This window comes from Argopecten irradians, chromosome 2 (genome assembly GCF_041381155.1).
Source record: "Argopecten irradians isolate NY chromosome 2, Ai_NY, whole genome shotgun sequence".
Taxonomy (NCBI): Eukaryota; Metazoa; Mollusca; class Bivalvia; order Pectinida; family Pectinidae; genus Argopecten; species Argopecten irradians.
Window position 1 is genome coordinate 12412027 of NC_091135.1, and position 24055 is coordinate 12436081.

Here is a 24055-nt window from a genome sequence, read left to right on the forward strand (position 1 = left end):
CATCTACAAAACGAAGCAGATATACGTTTTACTCTTAATAACTGGTAAAGAACATTGAAACTGAAACTCAATGCTCAATGGAAACTGTTACTTAAGAATTGAGGGGATTAACATCATAACACATGGACATAGAGGCTCCCTAGTTTAAATCAAACCTCTAAATTGTAGTGTAAGCTTCATTTGAAAACTGATTGTTTTCTTCCGGGTCAATATAGATCATGACATAATTCCTCAATTTAACCAAGACTTATTTACATGTCTATATTATGGACACTTTATTCTCACTGATGATTTTCCATCTCATTATTCAATAAGGTTCCGAATGCGACGACATAGTAGCACCAACAGGTAGGGAATATAACATTTCAGCGTTTCCCAATGAAGTTTTACTTATTTCGACACCAGAAAAAATGACGTCGAAAAATATTCTTGAAAGGAAATATTAAAGTTATTCAGGTGATACTTTTGCGCTAGCTTTGGACCAAGGTGGTTAAGTGAGTAATGTCCTGTGATGGCTTAGCCCATTACGACTAATTTAATTCCGTAAATTTTCTTATAACATATACTAATAAGAAATATATCTATAAAATGTGTTAACCTTTTACTTGTCGAGCTACCAGTGAAGGTCCTCGTGAAGGATACTCAGCACATCACTTAGGAATCTTACTCACATATCAACCGAGTTATTATCATTTTAAAGTGAGAAATTCACAGATTTGTTTTCAAAATGACCTAGTCAGTGCTTATACGAAGCCTTCAGTAGAGTATATAAAGGCGGGATAATACCGCAGGTGTCGACTTACGCTGGTATTAGGTGATATAGTGTATTGTTGACATGATCTACCTACCTATGTACCCACATATCGGGTAGCAGGTCGCTGACATATAGCCGGTACTACTATACTCGGACTATACAGCATTGCTCTGTTGATCCCAACGAGCCAGTCATTAATAGGCCAAAACTAACCCTTTACAAATCTTAATTGAATAATTTGTCAAAAACATCAGAGGGCTTTCTTTAATCGCTGGCCATTCTCCACCGCCTGCTCTCTCAATATATAGCCATATGGGGATTATCTTCTTATGGTTTCCACTTCAAACCAATTTAGTGCGCAGGGTGTGCGGCAGGCGTATTGGTAGAGTAGCTACTTAAAACCTTTGATAGTGCCGCCCTGATAGTTGGGCATGTGTACAAGTGTACCATGGCCATTTGTCAATGGAGTTAAGGAAATCCTGTTACGTACATCAAAGTGTCTGTTAGGGAATGGTCAGACAATCCGATCGGTAAATGGACTTATACTTTCTTTTATTTACCTAATGTACTGGTTATATATATATTAGTTGAAGACTTATTGTGTCGATATTTTTATATATGGATGTTAATAGAGAATCAAATAATGCAGAAGAAGCATGTAAAAATGAATCAATGTTAAATGAATACCTTGTCGTTTATTATTGCAATTTATCTTAACAAGAAGACTATATTGAGGCACTAACTCATGTAAGTATTGTCAAATCGTTGTTTATTTTGTTAGATATCGAACGGATTACTTTTCGCTATTTTTCCTCCATCCATCGTTAACATGCTCTTAGAGCGTTTTGTATAAGTACAGACACACAACCGACATAATGTTTAATTACATAATTATCTATACCGCGCTTTAAAATCTAGTTATTATCATTAAAGTACATTATTAATAAACCAATTTACTTTTATAGAGTTTATTACATGTCTTCATTTCAGTACAGGCATCTGTGACCAAGGAAAGTTTATATAGAATCGATTACCAGATGACCAATCTTCCTTTTAATACTTGATTCATTTTCTCGAACCCCTAAAACATAAAAACAAAATAATGTATTGAGATTCATTTCCTGTGGCGAGAGAATATGTTCCTGATAATCAGGATGTATATATTTACCTGATGACATAAATTGTCCTAAAACATTAAATCACAGTCTTATAATCACACGAGAAAATTTAATGTTAGAGGCATCTAATGTCTAAATGTCAATTTGACACCCATCCATTCAAGATGATAGCTTTGTGGATAGTTGGTTAAAGTGAACAGTCGGGCAAGGATGGCTAAAGTCGGTAAAAATGGTGTGAATGTATCCAGTATAATTTCTTATGAAAAGGAAAAATAAAATCTCTCGTCAAAATCTGTCTGCGTACGAAGAAATTAATTTAAAGTATGGAAATGTCCGTGGTTACATTTCCACGCAGCCTCGCTATGTCCGTGGTTACATTTCCACGCAGCCTCGCTTTCAATGCTTTCAAATTTTCTTTACTTTTATGGTCAGAACTGGGAAACTAAGCAGAACTTGACCGTCGTATTAATATATGAGAACTTTTGAAAGGCCAATGAACGCATTTAGACTGGTTTTCTTTGCCCGACTATTCACTTTAATATTGTAAACACCTATTAACAGCTAGTAATATATAAGGCCGGCCTCGCCTGAAGACGATGTGTTTGTTTGTTTAATTAATTAACGTCCTATTAACAGCCAGGGTCATGTAAGGACGGTTTGTTTGATTGATTAATTAACGTCATATTAACAGCCATGGTCATGTAAGGACGGCCTCCCATGTATGCTGTGTGTTGTGTGTATGTTGTGCGAGGATGCGTGTTTTGGGAGACTGGTATATGCATGTAGTGTCTTCTTGTATAGTGGAACTGTTGCCCTTTTCATAGTGCTATATCACTGATACATGCCGCCGAAGACACCAAGTAACACACCCCACCCGGTCACATTATACCGACAACGGTGGAACCAGTCGTCCCGCTCCCTGTATACTGAGCGCTAAGCAGGAGCAGAAACTACCACTTTTATGGACTATGGTGTGTCTCGGCCAGGGGACAGAACGTGTGGGTGTGAATTGCCGTGTATATAGGAGGTTGTGGTATGATTGTGTTTCTTTATAATAATCGAAACTCTTGTCATTTTATAGTACAATCCTACTGATGCATACTGCAACGAATCGATGGGTTTAAATCAAAGATCTCGGAAATTATCAATATTTTACAATTCATTACCAATTCATGCAAAACAGCATACGTGTATATAGACTATATACACAATTACCAGAGACCATTAAATGAAACTTCGAAATATGCAATTTGACACAATCATATCAATAATGCTAGATCTTGTGACGTAATTGTGGTATTTATAGATTTTATTGTTATCTATATTTTAATAAATGATACATAGAGCAGATAATGTCTTAATTATGTAATAATTGAAATGTTTGGTGGAATAATACTATAATTGTATTTGAGTACTTAAAGAGAGGTTTGTTTCGGGTTCACTCACCAAGGTATTTAACATCAAAGAACAGTTATATCTGATGAAAGGAGGCGAATGATATTATCATTCTCCATACGTTTGCAGATAAATCTCTATTAATAAGGAACTTTTTATTTCAATACACGAGCGGTCTGTCACGCCCCTTCGACAAAGTGTCTGCATTCGTAAAAAACTAGTTATATTGTTTGCAGTGTTATTTTGAGGTACCGAATAAAATAATGTCAAAGTCATGTAAAACATTTATCACCATAATAATGTTAATGTACCTGTCTTTATAATGTATATATTAATGTTTACTGAATTTTTGTCTCTACAGTAATGCTCGATACCACTGAAAAGAGTGACCTTAAAAAACAAATTCGAGTATATACATAGATATAAAATACAACACCAAGCCATATGACAACTTTCAATCAGAATAAAAAGATATAAATATACTTTTGATGCGGATAGATTGTCCCCGGGTTTAACCTTAACTCGATTAATATCATTGAATATGACAACATACAAGAATTATTCTTAGGGACAGAAAAACGATTTAGTCGCCTTTTACAATAATGTAATGGGTTTTTTTTAACAACACTAATTATTGTTTCCTAACCATAAGTATATTCACTTAAATCATTTTATGTAGTACAGCAATAGAAATAATTACATCTTGAAATAGAAATACATTTCTGAACATTTCCTGAATGTTGTACTTGAATCAATAATGAAACTTTTAATTCCGTGAGAGATCCATTCGGTCGGCCGTATCATGTTTATCATCGCTTACCATTTCTATAAATGTGCGTGCGTTGTATGATACACTGAGATACTATATATGAACTGATTTGTTTCCAATATTCTGACTCCGTGTCTGTGTGTTTCTTCTATGTTATCAAGATTGTAAAAGATTGAATATAAATCCACTGCACTACTGTAGATGTCATGAAATATAATTCAGATATTGATCATGAGTGCAATAACCTCACCAGCTCCACAAACATATTCATATGTTACCAAAAACCACGTGCTATCAGTACAGTTCAGTACAAAATCAACGGTGAAAATAGATTTATTAAGTCTCGTTTGCTTACATTAAATGGACAAACGACCCACAGCATGTTGTACCTCGCTGTGATGACAATGAATGAATCCGGCAAGGACAGTGATTCCCAGGGGTATTACAGATGCTGTTACAATATGTACTGGCTAGCCCCGACACGCTCTTAACATAAAAATGGGAGAAATATTGAGATATGATAGTTACAGAAATGCTTTTATTTTAATCAATCAAGCATATCAAATCTCATCATTTCCTTTATGAAATATGTCTTTCAGAAAATATGTTATCTTAAATTAATATAAATCACATGGATAGGAGGAAATTGTTTCATGGATTTGATTGTAATTCATAATAGACGCTGTAATCGAGTAGTGCTAACACAGAAAGTAATGCCTATATGTAGGAATTCTTATCACCAATTATCTTCGTATTCATTGGTTTGATGGAAATGCACCAAGTGAACTAGCAGTGTTTACTCCCCGTCAATCAATTGTAGTGAATTTATTTCAATTATTCAGTATTCTGGAGAAGTTGTTTTATTTTCCACCGTACGATATTGGTGATAAAAGTCGGATGACACCTCCATCACTAATGCATCGCAAAGTACAGGTACGTCGTAAACAGACAGGTGTAATAAAGGTTTAATCGCATATTGAGCTGGTCGATGAAATAATGGGAAGGTAGACAGAACAACCTTGTATAGTATTCAGAAACACATACTCATCCTTATTCAGAATACATTAAAATGAATACTTTAACTAGGACAATTTTAATAGATATTGTTGTTATTCCGATAGTTTAAATAGACTTTGTTGTTTTAGTTTCAAATAGACTTTGTTGTTTTCCGATAGTTGTAACTTGTTGTTATTCCGATAGTTTTAATATACTTTGTTGTAATTTCGATAGTTTTAATAGACTTTGTAGTTATTCCGATAGTTGTAATAGACTTTGTTGTTATTCCGATAGTTTTAATATACTTTGTTGTAATTTCGATAGTTTTAATATACTTTGTTGTAATTTCGATAGTTTTAATAGACTTTGTTGTTATTCCGATAGTTTAAATAGACTTTGTTGTTATCCGATAGTTAAATAGACTTTGTTGTTATTCGATATTAATAGATAGTTGATATTCGATAGTTAAATAGACTTTGTTGTTATTCCGATAGTTTAAATAGACTTGTTGTTATATTGTTTAAATAGACTTTGTTGTTATTCCGATAGTTTAATAGACGGTTTAAGTTTGTTGTTATTCCGATATTTTTAATATACTTTGTTGTAATTTCGATAGTTTTAATAGACTTTGTTGTTATTCCGATAGTTTTAATAGACTTGTGTTGTTATTCCGATAGTTTAATATACTTTGTTGTTAATTTCGATAGTTTTAATATACTTTTGTTGTATTTCGATAGTTTTAATAGACTTTGTTGTTATTCCGATAGTTTAATATAGACTTTGTTGTTATTCCGATAGTTGTAATAGACATTGTTGTTATTTCCGATAGTTTTAATATGCTTTGTTGTAATTTCGATAGTTTTAATATACTTTGTTGTAATTTCGATAGTTTTAATAGACTTTGTAGTTATTCCGATAGTTTTAATAGACATTGTTGTAATTCGATAGTTTTAATACATCGTTTCTATTCCGATATTTCAAAAATCATTGTTGTTATTTCGATAGTTTTAATAGACTTTGTTGTTATTTCGAGAGATAGTTTTAATAGACATTGTTGTTATTCCGATAGTTTTAATATATTTTATGTTTTATTCCGATAGTTTTAAGAATAGACATTGTTGTTATTCCGATAGTTTTAAATAGACATTTGTTGTTATTCCGATAGTTTTAATAGACATTGTGTGCTATTTCAATTAGATTTAATAGACTTTGTTGTTATTCCGATAGTTTTAATAGACATTGTTGTTATTGCGATAATTTTAATACATCTTTGCTATTCCGATAGTTTTAATAGACATTGTTGCTATTCCGATAGTTTTAATAGACATTGTTGTTATTCCGATAGATTCAATATACTCTGTAGTTATTCCGATAATTTTTTTTATAGACATTGTTGTAATTGCGATAGTTTTAATAGAAATTGTGCTTATTCCGATATTTTTGATAGAAATTGTTGTTATTCCGATAGTTTTTATAGACATGGTTGTTATTCCGATAGTTTTTATAGACATGGTTGTTATTCCGATAGTTTTTATAGACATGGTTGTTATTCCGATAGTTTTTATAGACATGGTTGTTATTCCGATTGTTTTAATAGACATTGTTGTTATTCCGATAGTTTCAATAGACATTGCTGCTATTCCGATAGTTTTTATAAGCATGGTTGCTATTCCGATAGTTTTTATAAGCATGGTTGTTATTCCGATAGTTTTTATAGACTTTGTTGTTATTCCGATATATTTAATAGACATTTTTGTAATTGCGATAGTTTTAATAGACATTGTTGCTATTCCGATAGTTTAAATAGACATTGTTGCTATTCCGAAGTTTTTATAGACATTGTTGTTATTCCGATAGATTTAATATACTATGTAGTTATTCCGATAGTTTATATAGACATTGTTTTGATTGCCATAGTTTTAATAGACATTGTTGCCATTCCGATAGTTTATAGACATGGTTGTTATTCCGATAGTTTTAATACACGTTCTTATTCCTAGTCCTAACCTAAGCATCCTCATTATCTCTTTGATATGTAATGGCTGCTTTGTATGACATCAGAGTTAAAAAGAATATTTGACACTTCATTTGAGCTTAATAATTCATAAATAGGTCTTTTCGATCATATGGATTTTCGCATTTCATTGCAAGGTTTAGGTTTAATCAATTAAAGAGACAAATCACTCAGGCTAATTCTTTTACATAACCAAGAAGCAAAATATAGCATAGATGTATTGTTCTAAATTTCTTACTAAACATTTAACGTAAAACATTGACCAATTATACGACATTGTTAAGTATTTTAATTAATATCGCTGAAATATCAAATCGTTGATCAATACGATTAAGCAGATACAATATGGACGCTGTACCCATACCCGAGCAAAAGTCACGCACGTTAAACAAATGAACTACATAACCACTGAGAAGGTGATAAAATTATTTTTTAGACAAGACAATTCACCTAATAAGGCAAACACACTACTGTCAGATCGATCTGAGCAGTTTTAGACAAAAGTTACATTACTCTACGAGCAAGGGACAGGGTTCGGCATACAAGAAGTTCGACTATAGTGTGTAATGGCGGACAGCGAGTGAGTTTGAACATTTTACACACATGTCACCACCATGGACTTTTCAGGCATATCTTAGTAAAACCGACTGATCAAATTTCCATTAGAACTGGGTTTTTACCGATTTTAATGTTCTCTTAGACTGAATTGTCCCTTTAATATATTTATTATCCAATCATGAACATAGTAGTCCTCTACACCGTGTCTCGAAGGGACGGAACATCTCAATTGTTTATTTGAAGGAAATGTACATTGTCTTTTGTATTTATAAATATTGATAAATGTTATGCATGTAAACATCAAACCTCCAATTCTAAATGTATCAATAGTATATGCTTTAACAAATCCATTTTGATTGACCTTTATATTTTAAAGACGCTTTTCGATCTGTGGTGGTAAAATAGTTGTATACGTCAAAAAGGCCTATTATAAACATATATAATTTATTTCCTCCACTTCAAACGATAAGTTAATATCAAGAGAACGATGACATGAAAGCAAAGAAACTGCATTTGTGCTATCTGATCCGTAGTTAAAGAAGTTGACCAAATAATCATAAAATCAAAACATGTTATTTTTATTGCACTTAAAACTCTAACGAAGGCAATGTTCATTCAAACAAAACATCAAAGAAACTGGCAATACGACCCGTGGAAATATCTGGGAAATTTGATCACAGGGCACAAATCGATATCATTATAAAACACCCCCTGTATTCCCAATAAATATAGTTTTAATATACAAAGGCGATTGCTGAGATTAGTGATTCGGAACTTGGCGAAATTAGAGCTTTAAATTTAGCACAAAAGAACCTGGCAATTAGTACAGAGACTGCTGGCCACGACTCGGGCTCCCCCTCCTGGACGGTCCTCATTTACCGACTGTCCCATGGAAGGTGTCGCCTTCTTCATTCTGTACACACGAGTCATTTGTACGAATATGGATCTAACGGCGCCAACAGTCATTTGAATACATTGACTTCATACTCAGCATACCTTCTTATCGTTTTCTCCATTTATCGTTAATATTTTGGCCTGTTATGTGATATTGTGAATATCTAATAATCAAAGTTGTATATGTGCTAACCAATGCTTGGTATGACAATGGTTGACATGCCTGTATTTGGTGTTATATATTTGGTTCTATCTCCATAACCTGATTCATTCCGTGATATACATTTTCGGCCATAAACTGAAGCTTCCTTTCATCTTTGTACGTGTTTCAATTAATGCTGTTAATCAGGTAATGTTAATTCTATGGTACTTAAGATAACAATTCTAATAATGCATATATTTTGTGACTTACATATACTATGCAAAAGTACTCATGTCGTGGTTTGCACACAGAAGATGAATACTATTTTAACTTTTTTAAGATTTGAAATACTGGTGATTAGGCTGACAGTAAATTCAAGTGACAAATTGATTAAAGATGAATAATTTCTACCCCTTTCAGGTTAAATCTAAAAAATCTAACTTGTTTTAAAAGGAACGTCTTCAGAACCATTTATAAACATTCGTTTGATATTAAGATATTCATTTCATTCATTTGATTAATTGAAAGTAATATCAAAATAAATTAACTTAGGACACTTTCATAACATTTTCATGCTTATATCTGATTATCTTCTACGTGTGCGTGGTATCTAAGATTGACATTCGTGGCAAGTTTTTACTAATATATCTATTTTTATTATCTTCACATATTCATTTACAATTCATTCTACACAGTTTAGCAATCTTAAAATACAGAATAAACTACAGTTATGAAGTAATCTAATCTAAAAACAATTCTAATTCTAAAGAGGCGTAGGAAAGCAAATATTTTTCACAATACAATATTATTAGCGATGATTTTGTTTGATGCCAAATTTCTAATTATCAAAGAGAAAAGCTGAAATGTAATTTATTAATTTTTAACACAGGTACACAGGTTTTGAATTCAATCTGAGTAAATATAACAGGAATCTAACTTACACGTATCTTTCCTGCGATATAATGCTTGTATCTGCATTTCTGATGGTATCAATAAAAAGTGGGCCAAACTTGAGTGTTATCTCATTTAATTCGTTCCGATTTAAATATATCAATATAAATCATTCTATTAAAAAGTCACTTTTCTTTTTCGTTGTTATCTTATGTAAACAATCTATGACGCTATACAGCAAAGCCTTACAACAGTACAAACTACAGGCAATGTGAGCCACGGCCTTATAGGAGATGGTAAGTGATAACCAAAACGTCAATTTGACTGCCTTCGGGATTTTATCGTGTTTAAAGTGACTAAATGCATAAAGACAGATATGATTGAATGCAAATTATCAATTACGACTTCTAATTTAAATATCCGAACACTCTCTGCAACTTCAGAGGACCCAGGAAATTACTATTTCGCTAGGTATACAAACCTGAACTTTAAGAAGACATAAGGACGTACATGTCGTGTTGTGTTTTGACGGCGTTTTTGCTTATTTAACTACCTCGTGACATGACGTTATCCATTAAAAATATATATTCAAAGTGATATCATGGATTGTACTATTCTAAAGATAGCTGTTTTGAAATTAGTAACAATAAATGGATAATTATTCTCGTCATAGGTAAAATATTATATTTATAGGTTTGCTACAAATATTCAAATTGAATATTTCTGATAGTCCATTGATCGAATTGTTGATTACGTCGTGCTAGCAGCTCATGTGATTAAAGGATGGCCTCCACTGCGGTGTGACAGTGCGGTTTTTGGGACTGCGGTGTGACAGTGCGGTTTTGGGACTGCAGTGTGTCAGTGCGTTTTGGGACTGCGGTGTGACAGTGCGGTTTTGGGACTGCGGTGTGACAGACTGCGGTTTTGGACTGCGGTGTGACAGTGCTGTTTTGGGACTGTGGTATGTTCATATTGTGTCTCATTGTGATATAGAAACTAATTACATACACTTCCTACACGATTTTTGTACTCTTAATCCACCGAATGTTCAAATAATTCAATACTTTCCACACCAATTACACGTAACCCTAATGTATCATTCATTGCTTGGTCTGTGTGAATATTTTAACATTTACCCAGCAAATAGCTACAACTCTACTACTATTATTGCATTTAGTTCATATTGTATATATCAGAAAGCTTACGAAACGTATTACATTTGATAAACATCAAACGAATAGTTGATAAATAGGTTCACAATGTTGCATCTTTGTAAGGGTAACACACTCGACATCTAGATAACATTTACCGAATGTGACCTAATTGTGTTACGGCTCGATGGCAATCATTAATATGAACGGATGCTGACTTCAATTTGGTTACATATCGACAGAATGAATCACTGAGGTCCCAGAGTACGTTTATAGTACTATAAGTATTTTAATAAAATGTCGGAGAGATTGTTTAAATAACATGCAGATCAAGCATGAAGGTATAACGTGAGGTGTCCGTCAGTAATGCTTTAAAAGTACGTTTCACATATTGTTTACATATCTTTCGTGTATCATATTTAGAAAAATAAAATACCAGATGTATGGAAATGAAAACGGTGGGCGGTGGCTTTCGAAATGTCGCATTTGACAATAGTTCAAAATAACAGCTTTACACAGTAACCTTTGGTATTGGACATTGACTAGTTTCTAGGTATATTGTTTGTAAAAACAGATGAAACAATTGATGGAAATAAAATTTTGACCCGAGACCATTGAGGTGCTAATAGTCAGCTTAAAATACGATTTTGTAAATGTTTCGTTTTGGTCTGGGATTTCCTACTTATGAAGGATCTATCTAGAGCTAAGGTCCTATATTTTTAATAGAAATAAAATCAAAATTCATCAAACGTATTTTTGCACTTTTCAGGCGTTGTAATTAGCGCTTATCTCATTTCCAAATCATTTTTTTAATTGTGTTCATTGAATATGAGATTTTATCTACCCCTGTATCAGTTTCTGTCATTAGTGAATTATTTACCAGCGGATTCACAATCGTACAACCAGCCCGTAACTCTTACAAGGTGAATTCTATATATATTGTAACACTATTAGACGATACACTAGCGTCTCGATCGGTGCTATTTGGCAACCGGTGATAACAAAGTTCGGGCTATCGTTTTAGTTTTTTTTCTGTGAAGATCAATAAAGATCAAGCCTCTAAATTGATGAAACAGGAATAAAAAAGAGCAAGATAGAGATAAACTGATAAAACGTACTCAACTATAGAACTGTCGATAGAGAGTGGTAGATTTATAACGGGTATTTTAATAAGTAATAACTTCATTAACAGGGAACATTGCTGAACCCTATATAATTTACACAGCTCCCTTTATGTCAAGGTTCTGTATACAAAATTTTATCAAAATCTGTCACGTAGTTTCGGAGTTGAATTTGTGTATACAAACAGACGGACGGATGGACAGACGGACAACCCTATTCTAGTATACTTCGATGCGGAGGGAGGGGTATAGATATATATAATTAATCCAGTGAAATAGCAATAAAGCTTTTTAATTTTTCGAATGAATATTCTTTCTTTATGTATTAAAATTAATTTTTAAACTTCAAATGTTGACAAACATGCAACCCAGTCGTACAAAATTAAACATACCAGAGTCAAAGATGTGGTTGCATCTGAATTATAGTATCTAAACAACACAAGACGATTGTGGACATCTCAGTTGTGTACTAAATATTTTAGGTTTCACTTAGTGCTGTTACTCGAATGACGATACAACTGACCCGGCTGTCCGTCCAAACAGATAATGTAAGTTTAAGTATTAGATAACAAGCTATGCACTCCCTGGTATTTCAATCTTAAAAGCTGGATTAATCTTACTCGGATATACAATATCCTTTTCTCAAAGGATTCAAACGCCAAAGCGACACGTGAACAATCCTCAAAGAACACAGAAACCCGTTTTACATATCATCATATCCGTCTCTTCTATCCACAGTTTTACGTACCTTCTAACCGTATTGTATATTTGCAAAGGGCGCCGAGTCAGTTTGGGAGAAACATTTTTGCAATTTTCTTTTTCATGCTCCTTCTTAAACTCCAGTCATTAGTTTAATTTAAACAATATTTATTTAAATGAATAATGAAGATATACATACACATACACTTCCAGCTAGGATGGGAAAACAGGCTAAAAGCATGCTGTATCAATTCCTCTCCCAGAAGAATTTAATTTCTCAAAGAAATGCCCCAAGATCAACCAACTCATCCTGTTACCAAATTCAGTAGCAACCAGAACATGTCAAAACATAATAAAATAAGTACGCCAGAAACGCGCCCATACGTTTCGGAAGTGCCTAATCGACGATGTACCAATTTCATGAACATATTGTGATTGACCCTCTTTCCATTTATCACACATTATATCAGTGATTTTGGTGATATTTCTTGTTAGATTATGGTTGAGTACTTCAAAGTTAATCATGCATGAATCTTGTACACAAACCATATATCCAATGACAATGACATATATGCATTCCTATTATTCCAGTATTTGCTATTTGTATTTGTCATCTACATATTTATACCTTCCTACGTGCATAGATTTTTAATGTGACAACACTACCTAACTCGATATACTCAATGAAACTAGAAGATGCTTATCATTCAGAAGTTGCTTTTGCTTATGATATTTACGCCCTAAGCTCACGTTCTAACTATTTGTTTTTTCTTATATACGAATTTGTTAAAGATGCTCCACTGCCGACGGACCATAAACGGTACTCATCATTAGAACTATAATTGGTGTTTAATTGTGTATATGTATGTCAAATAACACAAAAAATAATACGAAATAATTTATTTTGCTTTTGGTGCTTGCGCAATCAGTACTTCATTCCATATAGGATATAGTGCCACAGATTTTTTTCGGAATGCAAAAAATTGTTTTTGAAATTTCTATCTTGAAGTGAAATGAGAAGCTCAAACTTTTCAATAGTGGTAATGATGTAAAGTAAGTAACTTTTGTAACCGAAGAAAAATAATAAATCGCATGCTCCTGTATTTGATAGAGAAAAATACCGTTTGTCAGCGGTGGAGCATCTTTAATAGGTCACACCCGTTCATTATAGATCCCAGTTTTGCTATAGAGTTTAGAAGTAGAAAATACACGTCCATTTCTAATACTATCAATTTATTTTTCAGGATATTCAAAAAGAATTGACGTTTGATATTAACTTTGATTGGAACTATAAAAGGAAGTACTCGGCAGCATGTCGAGGATTGAGATGCGACGGAGACCTGCGCAGTGTAGAAAAAAATATGTTTTTAAATAAGAGATATCATCAACATCAAACAAGAACGCATTAAAGTAGCCGAATAGGACACTGGTAGAGGGGACACCTAGTCATTACAGAGGCAACTGTCTCACCTGGTGTTGTATTTCAACCGATTTACCTTGATATGGGATTCCTCACCTGACTATTACAGGGTACAACCCACATTCGACACCACGGAAAATCGCGCGAAAGTATGGAGCAATCACATGCGAATTCAGTTGCCCTGTGCTCTGTCACTACAACAAATCTAACTTTCATTAATTTTCAACATAAACTGATTAGTGCGGCTTAACTATAATTTTAATATTTTGTTACTTTCACATTAATGACAATTTTAACATTCATGGCATATTCACTGCATAGTGAATTACTTAAAAAAGCAAAAAGTGCAATGTGAAAAATCCCTCCCTTTATGTAATGTGTTTGTGCATGTAGATGTTGGGGGCTGTGGTATATTCGTGTTTTTTCTTTTTGTAAATTTGGTAACTTTTATAGTTATATCTCACTAATGCATACCACAAGAGATACGGGTGAGCCACATTATACTGAGAATGAGCAAACCAGATGATCCACCCCTTTTATAACGAATGTTAAACAGCAGCAAAAACTACTACTTTGTTCTGGGAGGAGACCTTATTCATCGTATAGTGTTATCTCAACGAAGCATACTGAAAAAAGTAATCACACAGTTCACTTCATCCCGTCCCCTTCACATTCTACTTACAACGGACAAATCAGTTGCCCGACTCCCTATATGCTGAACACTAGCACGAAACAAACATCTTTAAATTCTGTGATGGGTCTCGGCCAGGGAATACAGGCCTGTTCACTGGGGAAAACAGTCATTGGTTTATTATCTTACTTTGCTCAGCGTCGTATAAACATATAAGTTTATCTAAGGACTTGTTATACTGTATATAAAACAACACATACAGTGAATATGACAAAAATACATTTCATATAACAATTTTCTGGATTTGATTAGGACAGGGTCATGTATTGCAGTTATAAATATGGAGTTGTCTATTTAGTTTTAGTTTGTAAAAGCAAATAAAATTGTTATGCATAAAGAGGGATATCATTCTACAATTTTCAGAGAAAAGTAATTTATAAACATGTATCATATGGACAAATTGACTCCCTTTATCCCACACCTCTGGCCCCAACACAGCTATTTGTACAATGTATTCCAAACCCTAATGGATATGCATTATAGTAAATAAGCGAAATCCATTCATACTAAAAGCTATTCATTAGCAATATCGCCAATTAATTTACCCCTTTTGGTCCCGCCCCGTAGGTCATGTGGAGCCATTTTTTGATTTTGAATCTCCAGCCCATAAGGTTTGTTTGTTTGTTTGATTATTTCAACGTCCTATTAACAGCCAGGGTCATGTAACGACGGTATCCCATGTATGTAGTGTTTAGCGTGTATGAAGTGCGAGGTGCGTGTTTTGGGAGACTGCGGTATGTTCGTGTTGTGTCTTCTTATATAGTGGAATTGTTGCCCTTTTATACATACCCCCTTCGGTGACATTATACTGACAACGGGCGAACCAGTCGTCTCACTCCCTGTTTGCTGAGCGCTACGCAGGAGCAAAAACTACCACTTTTATAGACTTTGGTGTGTCTCGGCCAGGGGACAGAACCCAGAGCCTTCTTCACAAGGGCGAACGCTCAACAAGGAAGCCTTTTACAACACACAAGGATTATCCAATAACTTACAGATTTGAGGTCGCTCATAGCCAAGCTGACCCTTATTCGATCCCATCTTCAGATTCAGTCAAACCATTTGCATCATAAAGATACTACCTGTCACGATCACAGGCGCTTACAAATCCTAAATATAAAGTTGCTGTAAAAGCGTAAACGGAATAGGGCTACTAGAAATATTTATAGGACAAAGTTGGGAACCCCAACGCGTGAAAATACAATACGCACCCACAACAATTAAATAGAATGAAAACTACATTTACTTCAAATGACATTTTACAAACTATGCACGATTATGTTCAGGAATATTTATCGTTTGTCTTCCGCATCAATCATTACTAACCCTTTCATCTACACGAAGTAATTCGTGAAGAAATCGTCAAATTCAGTCGATTACCCAAACTATTGCGAGTTGGTGTCCAGAAACCTATTAACATGCAGGGTTTGGAGGTCATATGACCATACAATACGGGGTCTTTTCAGCTTGTTCTTTGAGTTGAAACCCAAACCATGTTTTACCTTCAACAGAAATACAAATACTTATAACCATTTAACAGAATTAGGTGCTCTGAATCTTGCACTTTTCGCCCTATATATGTGTTTGGTCATACGCGAGTGTGCGCTAAATATTTCCAGAAAAAGGTGAGCTCTTCTTTGACAAATCACGCAAAACCTGCTCATCCTATGTGACAACATCTTTATGTAATACGACATTTTTTGAGATCTTAATAAAACAATGAAGAAAAAAAAATGATCCGATTACTCTGACGCGCTGTCGCATATGTCGATGTTATTTTTAATAAAATAAAAGCGTGTTGGAATTATATCAGATTCAGATATGCCTAGAAGGCGAATGATGTCGCCGAGTTCACTACATTAAAACAGCCAAGCTATTGTCCTAAGTAAGACAATGTCTCCTTGACTCATATCTTCAAACACTGCATTAGATTATGTAATTAAAATCCCAACAGGAGCTTCCAATTTGAGTCATGCCGCTCTAAAGTACCGATCGCACATAATCAGGAGCCTGTCAACGCTTTATATCGCGCATTAAACTGCAATCCAGTCATAAACCTGTCGATTAATTCACACGCCGGCATTGATGTCGCGAGGCAAGGTCAAGGTCGACACATCAATCTTACGTAAACAGTAAAAGTGTTATCGTGTGTATAAACCAATGATTCAGAACCATTCCTTCAGAGAAAAAACGATAAAAAGAGGTTAGTCAATAGTGAACCACTCATTCGTGTAAATATATATTTACATTGGATACCAATTAAAAAGGGACAAAAATGAAATACGTAGGGATGAATCCTACCTGGACAAACTAGATAACAGCACTGACAAGTCTCAAAGGTATTGTTATCTAAGTTCCGGTATTTGATCTCGCGAGCCAACGACAATAATGTTTGTCCAGATTCTCGTTAAACGTCGGTAAACAAATGTGTCACAAAGGTAATGTTTTAGTTTGATAACATAACGACAGACATTTCGTAGCGATGAGTAAAACATAGTGTTGACACTTCTCATCCACACCGCTCCCTCTTTACACCTTGTAATTAGTCTCATCAACGACCATTGTTTACTTGTTTTCAGTTTTACTTTCAATGATCATGTTTATCTGAATGATGAGTAACTCAAGTTTGTGACAAGCTTTTGATCTGTACCATCATACTCAGAGCTTAGGGTGGGCACGACATAAGGTAGAGACTGCTGCCTTACAAAATGGTATTTGATTTTTTCGGAAATGGGATTCGAATTATTTAACCATAGAATACTATTGCGGATGTGCATGTGTACAGGTTAAATATTAAAATATTTTGTTTGAAGAAATATGATTTGATTGCGCAATTATGAATACATAAACAATACATATAAACATTTTATGAACATTGCATATATCTTTACCAAGTTCCCGTAATAAGTCTATCTTTACTTTTATCAATACTGATGATATTTCTGACCGCAATTATCTATTTTTTTAATTAATGGTTGAAAGCATTGTCTCCGTGTTTAAAACATAAGCGAGCCTTATCTAAACTACGTGTATTTCAATTGTGTTAATTCCTATGTTGGCCGCAATTGAGAAATATGCTTTATCCCTCATATTATGTCTTCTGCGTGTTTAAATGTTTGTACATTGTTGGTTGCTACGATATATAGAACTTTTGCCTGCTATCTCAATAAAGCATGTCACCAAAGACACCAATCAACACACCCGAACTGATCTTGTTAAACTAACTACGGTTTTCTTTTTGAAGAAACTGCCACTTTTAGTACGTGTCTCCGCCATTTAATGTCTGGCCTGGCAATATGCATGGTATTAACATAGGAGACAAAGAAAAAAAGCAGTAGATGTAAAAGGCGACTAAATTTGGGATACCACTCTTTAGCCCTGAGTTGAGGTCTCGCTCCTGTGAGGAAGGCGATAGGGTCTGTCCTCTGGTTGAAGAAAAGTGGGTTTTTTTTGCTTAAATGACCATACCGTAATAGGACATAAAAACCAATCGACCAGCTAACAAAATGATACGAAAAAAGTCAGCCCCCTGCCATACACCGCTTACACATAATTATGTAAAATGTATTCGACGTACGAAATGTATCTACATGTATTTGAGACGGTGTGCAACAGGGCGCCATTTTATGCTCATGTTCATAATTATCAATTGTGGCGTCCGATTGCAAAATTTCTTTCAAACCAGAAAAATTAAATAATAGCATTTTCTTCAATTCACATCCCCTTTGTTGACTTCATCACTCAAATTTTCATCAAAATGTAGATGAACGTACCTTGTAGTATGAAATTCATTTGTTTATATAATATTTGCTTTATGTCCATTTCACAGCTAATTAGCATAAACGAGAGTTTCCAGAAACAAATACATTTAAAAAAAACTGCCTTTATCAATGGTCAGATTGTTCTTTGCCTTATGAAAAATATGCAGAACATCGGGAAAAGTGCATCGAATGACGTCATTCTTGACGTCATATTGGCAGGCGTTTCAGTAAACATACGTCTGTATGGTTGCACGTTGACAGGTGCGCGGTTTGGAGACTCTTGGAGTGGATTATTTCTAATTACAATTCGCATCACCAATTAATAGTTTTACAACTTACATCTGAGGTAATAACGCCAAATTCATCGCCAATGTAGCAAGTCACGATACCACGCGGAACGACGCGATCTGTCTTAATATAACTCTAATTAGCGAAAACAGACCGAGGAACAGGCTTACTAATTATATATCCCACCTTCAACTTCACTCATGATCCTCCAAACACAGTTTGAATTTCTCATTTTGAAAAAAAGGAACAACAATGCATATTGTTATTAATGTTCGAGTGTTACACGTTGCCTTGTGTGTTCGTCGATCTGCAGCTTGTGTGGTCGCTGTAAAGTGCTCGGTTTTTTGGCAAAGGCATTTTATATCTCTATACAGGTATAGAACACATTTCACTATAAACGCGGAACCGTCCAATTACAGAACACAGGACAGGGGAACCACGTGATTGAAAAAACGACGTCTGGGCACCCTAGTCCCCAGAAACAGCGAGTTATCGAACTTCAATCATAAATAATTTACATTGAAATGCAGGCGTGGCAGCTATGGCACAAGTGATATGATTATTTTATTTTATACTATTTCATTGTGTATGATAGACAATGCTAAAATGAAATGTTATAATAAGACACTTTAACATTGAATACACTTAAATTAATTCAGAATGAGGACATATACAAATATATATGATATAAAGTAGTAACTGTAACGAAGCGGACTTTCTCTTATACTAGTAGCATCATTATGAGTTATTCCTTAAAAATCTAAGGATTTTTCTCATAGTATTTGATATTATAATTGCGTCAAATATGAAATATGTTATATTTGGTATTATAAGTACGGCGTATTAAGGTAAAAGCACTCGGTGATAATAATTTCAACACCTATTCTTACCTGAGATAGAAGAACACCAATGGCCAAGAAAAACATGATACCTACTTTACAATTCTCACTTGTATTGCACGGGAGTACATCAGAATGATAATAAAATGGTTCTAATTGAAAACATGAAATTGTATTAAGACTTAAATTTTGCGTAGAAATATTTATAGAATGAGAAAAACAAAGGACATGATATATATAGCGATTAAATCGGAAGTGATTGATGCAAAGGACTGTTGATGTCTGTTTAGTATTCAGTAAATTCGCAATAGTGTAGATAATTATTGTACGGTATATGAACGGCAACGATCAACGTTCCAAACATGCAGTGGTGTCTAAAGCATTTGTACCGCACCCGGAAAAACAATCCCCACATTCTCTCAAATACAAGAAACAAATGAAATATTCTTATCACTTGGCCTTTCGTTTTTATCTACTAAAATGCGGGATCGGCCAAATTGTTTTACAATGCTTGAAATTCGTTTAATTTTTTTTCAGCTTTGATGCTAAAAGTCCTGATATTATTCTGATGGATGGTCTTATATCCCTTTACGTGTATGTTGCTTATGTTGCTAGAGTCATAGTTAGACGAACAAGTATCTTACATTAAGTCCATTGACATGATGAAAGGTGTATAGTTATATTCGCAATAAAGACAATACAAATGAATATCGTAACGCAGTGAGGATGTTGAATTTTATTATAGATATATTACAAAATATTAACATAAAGAAACTTTCCAGACTAGATAAACATTTGAGAAATAAACAATGATGACATAACGGAAGTCTGCCTTTGAAGCCATGACAATTTTGTTTTCTCTCCTGAAATAGTTTGAATTCGATGGATACAATATCCGTAACGTTTTCTGTTGTTGTACGTTTTATAATGTTCAAGTTCAAATGCAGTATAATTAGGTAGTCCGTTAGAATTGTACCTGCAGTCCCTATTGTATGATCGTAAAAGGCGACTAAATTTAGGATCTTATCTTTTCTCTTCTTTTTAACTATCTTTTTTCTACCTAACGTCTCCCTTGACACCGCCTCACTTTTGGCCTTCAGTTGAGTGCTCGCTATACTATAGCCGCAGTATTAATTTTGTACATGATTTAGTAGCATGTTGTATAATTTAACTTAAGATAAAAACCAAATCAGATACTTTTTTATTCAGAAATCGAAACAACGATTAAGTACAAGAATATATGCTACTTATAATTTCCTCTCCTGCAGTTATTCAGCAATACAGTGACATGTATAGTCTAAATAAATACTCTTTTACGTATGTACTTTATACACAGCTATGCCATAGCAGCATGCGTTTGGCACGGAAATGAGTTGCATATTAATGATGTTTAATTAGTCTTCTGTTTACTCATAAGGCTCTCATGCAAAACAAGTACACATGTACTGTTGGTAGTGAAGGCTTAACGTCTTTTTATTAACTAAGGACATAAGAACATGGTTCCTGTGTAAGTTCAGGTAGCAGCACTGCAAGTAAGGCGTAAGAATTGTACCTGCTGTCCCTTTTGCATGATCGTAAAAGACGACTAAAATTAGGATTTTATCTTCTTTTTTTTACCCGAACTTACTTTCTTCTTGCTAATGGTTTCCTTGACACCACTTCGGTTGAGCGTTCGCACCTGTGAGAAAAGCTTTGGGTTCTGTTCACTGGCCAAGACACACCATAGTCTATACAAGTGATAGTTTCGGATCCTGCTTAGCACCCAGCATTAAGATAGTGGGACGACTGGTTCGTCGTTAGTGTGATGTGAGCGAGTAGGGTGTGTTGCTTGGTGTCTTCGGCGACATGCTCCATTGATATAGCACAATACAAACGACAAGAATCCCGATACCACAATCTCCCAAACCACGGGCCACATACATGGCAGGCCGATCTTATATGACCTGTTGATAGGATGTTATTAATCAATCAGTCAAACAAACAAATCATAAACGTTATATTTTGTTTAAGAACATTAAAGAACAACCTTTCTTGTATGCAATGTATGTATGTGAATGTCTGTATGTTTTGAGACGTTGCGGTATACTGGTTTGCAATAGCGAAACAAACTCTTATTCAATTTATCAATATCATTGAAGGGTATGCTGAACAACTGTCATTTTTATAGACTATGATTTGGTTCGGACAAGTGACAGAACACAAACCATTCTTTACAAGGGTGAACGTTCAGCTCAAAGACAAATGTGAAGCGGTGTCTGTCAATGGAGGCGTAAGGAAAGACGAGGTCAGTTAGGAAGATAAGCCCTTTTTTACGATCATGCTGTGGGGCAGCAGGTACATTTCTAACGCCCTGGCCCTACCTGACCAAGCAGAAGGGAAATGCATCATCTTATATTGTTTGACTGGCCTAAGGAAAGGTATTTGAAATCGACTTCATATGGAAGAGCTATCCTATTTGTTCTTAAAAGCATCACAAGGTTACATAACTTATTGCATAGGATTTTATATAAATACAATACAATAAACGGTAAGGTTGAGCGTCTCTTGCTTTGTTTGGTATGGTTCGTTAATATTTGCATTCGAAAATTGTTGTCATCCAAAGTTGGGTTGTCTGTTCGGTATTTATCACTGTATGTTTCGGTGAATAGCAATATGAAAAAAGACAAGATGTCCACTATCCCAATGAGCCACAACACGAGCATTCCCCGTCTGCAAAAGAGGGTTTTATTAGTTTAACGTCCTATCAACAGCCAGGGACATGTACGAATGTGACAGTTTTGCTGGTGGAGGAAAGCAGGAGTATCCGGAGAAAAACCACCGGCCATAGTATTCAAAGTGCATATACATGTAATTCATTGTAAATAGAGGGTCACAAACTTTAATTACTTTAGCTGTTCTAAGGACTTTAGGGAGGATACAGCAGATTATGGTTTTGTTTCATTATGATATTTTTGTAGTTAGTAACTAGTGATAATAATTCTTCACTCATACCATGCAATTTGAAATGCGAAATGGATTCAGTATTTTGTCAAACATTGCTCTGTTGTCTAACCTGCTTTCTCTCATACACATAAAATTCCTGTTTTAAATCAGAAGTTATCTCCACACACGGCAGGTCGATCTGAAGTTCACACACGACTAAGTAGCGAGACTACACCTAACAGTTAAAAACGGGTCTGCGGTTAAATGTCAAATGGAGAGAACTATCTTTGTGGAGTGATGAATTACCTCTGGAGTCCTATTAAAGTAACTGTATGTGTATATATACAGTGCTACCATTATAGCGTATTAAAGTGTATTGCGTGGAAAATAAAGATTTACTATCATTAGTAACAATGGTAATTTTTAGGGATAACATTTTAACGACTGTCGAATAGCTTAGGTCTGTCCGATGAATTTGGAATCAAATAAACCTTGTTCGAACACAAATCAATGTCGACGCACAAAAACTGGCGCGTTAATTGGTGAGTGAGCACCCTCTGACCTCCAACATCAAAGGCTTCTTGCTAAAATACACTGGTCTTTTTCGCTTAATTAAAGAGAGTAAATAGTTTGTGTTTTCGGCTGCCTGCTGCGTGCCGATAGTAGCTCGATACCTATGAATACCCTGTCAGGAAAGTTCTCTGGTATACCGGGGAAGGTGAAATAGCGTAAGGGGATGTGTTTTCCGTCCCTCTCCCACCCTGGAGTTGACAATGCCGTCTGCACCAAATGGCCTCTTTGTGAATTGCGCGCTATTAGCGAGAGACACGGCCATTGTTAATGGCAAAATATTCTTTATTTTTTTTATAAAGCTCTACCTAGGCGAGAAAAAAATCTTTGTAAATTTGAATAATCCAGTTTTTTATTGGTTAACACTGATCGTTGTCTTGAAAGATAATACTTTACTTACAGATGAGGAATGTGTAGAGCGAGAGGTTTCCGGTAACCGTCAATGAAATTCCCTCCCCAAGTCATTCACTGACTCCCGTTGTTTTCTTTTCTTTTCAACAATGTGAATTTATGAGGAGTGAAAAATCTTAAAGTATGCGGAGCGCTACCCGGTAGCCTGGATTACGGAGGAGCATTGTAGCCAGACCGGTTAATGAGGCGGAATGAAGATCGAATCAGGATAAGAGCACGGTAATGGCCCATTGAAATCAAGTCACAACTATACCTGTCGATATTTTCACGACTCTATACGGCTTAATGTAAAACTTAATTTTCCTTGACTATATTTGAATGATTAATTATCGTAAAACTAGCCGAATTTACGCTCCGTAATTCACTGTCGCATGCTAATACCGGCAACAATATGGCGATCTCTCCTGACAAATTTCACACAATACGGAGTTGTGTTTTTCCCAAAAGGTGTTCTCTCACACTGTTTGTGAAGCTAAAAATCAATGTTTATTGTTGTTCAATTATTTCACGCCTTCCTTTTGTGTCAAATGAATTTCAGGTTTTTTAAACTTTATATTCATTTGTATAGTTCAGCGTGTCAGCGAGTCGACCAATGTTGATACTGCTCTATGAAGGCTGCTAAAAGTGTATGTGATTGATACATGATTCATATTC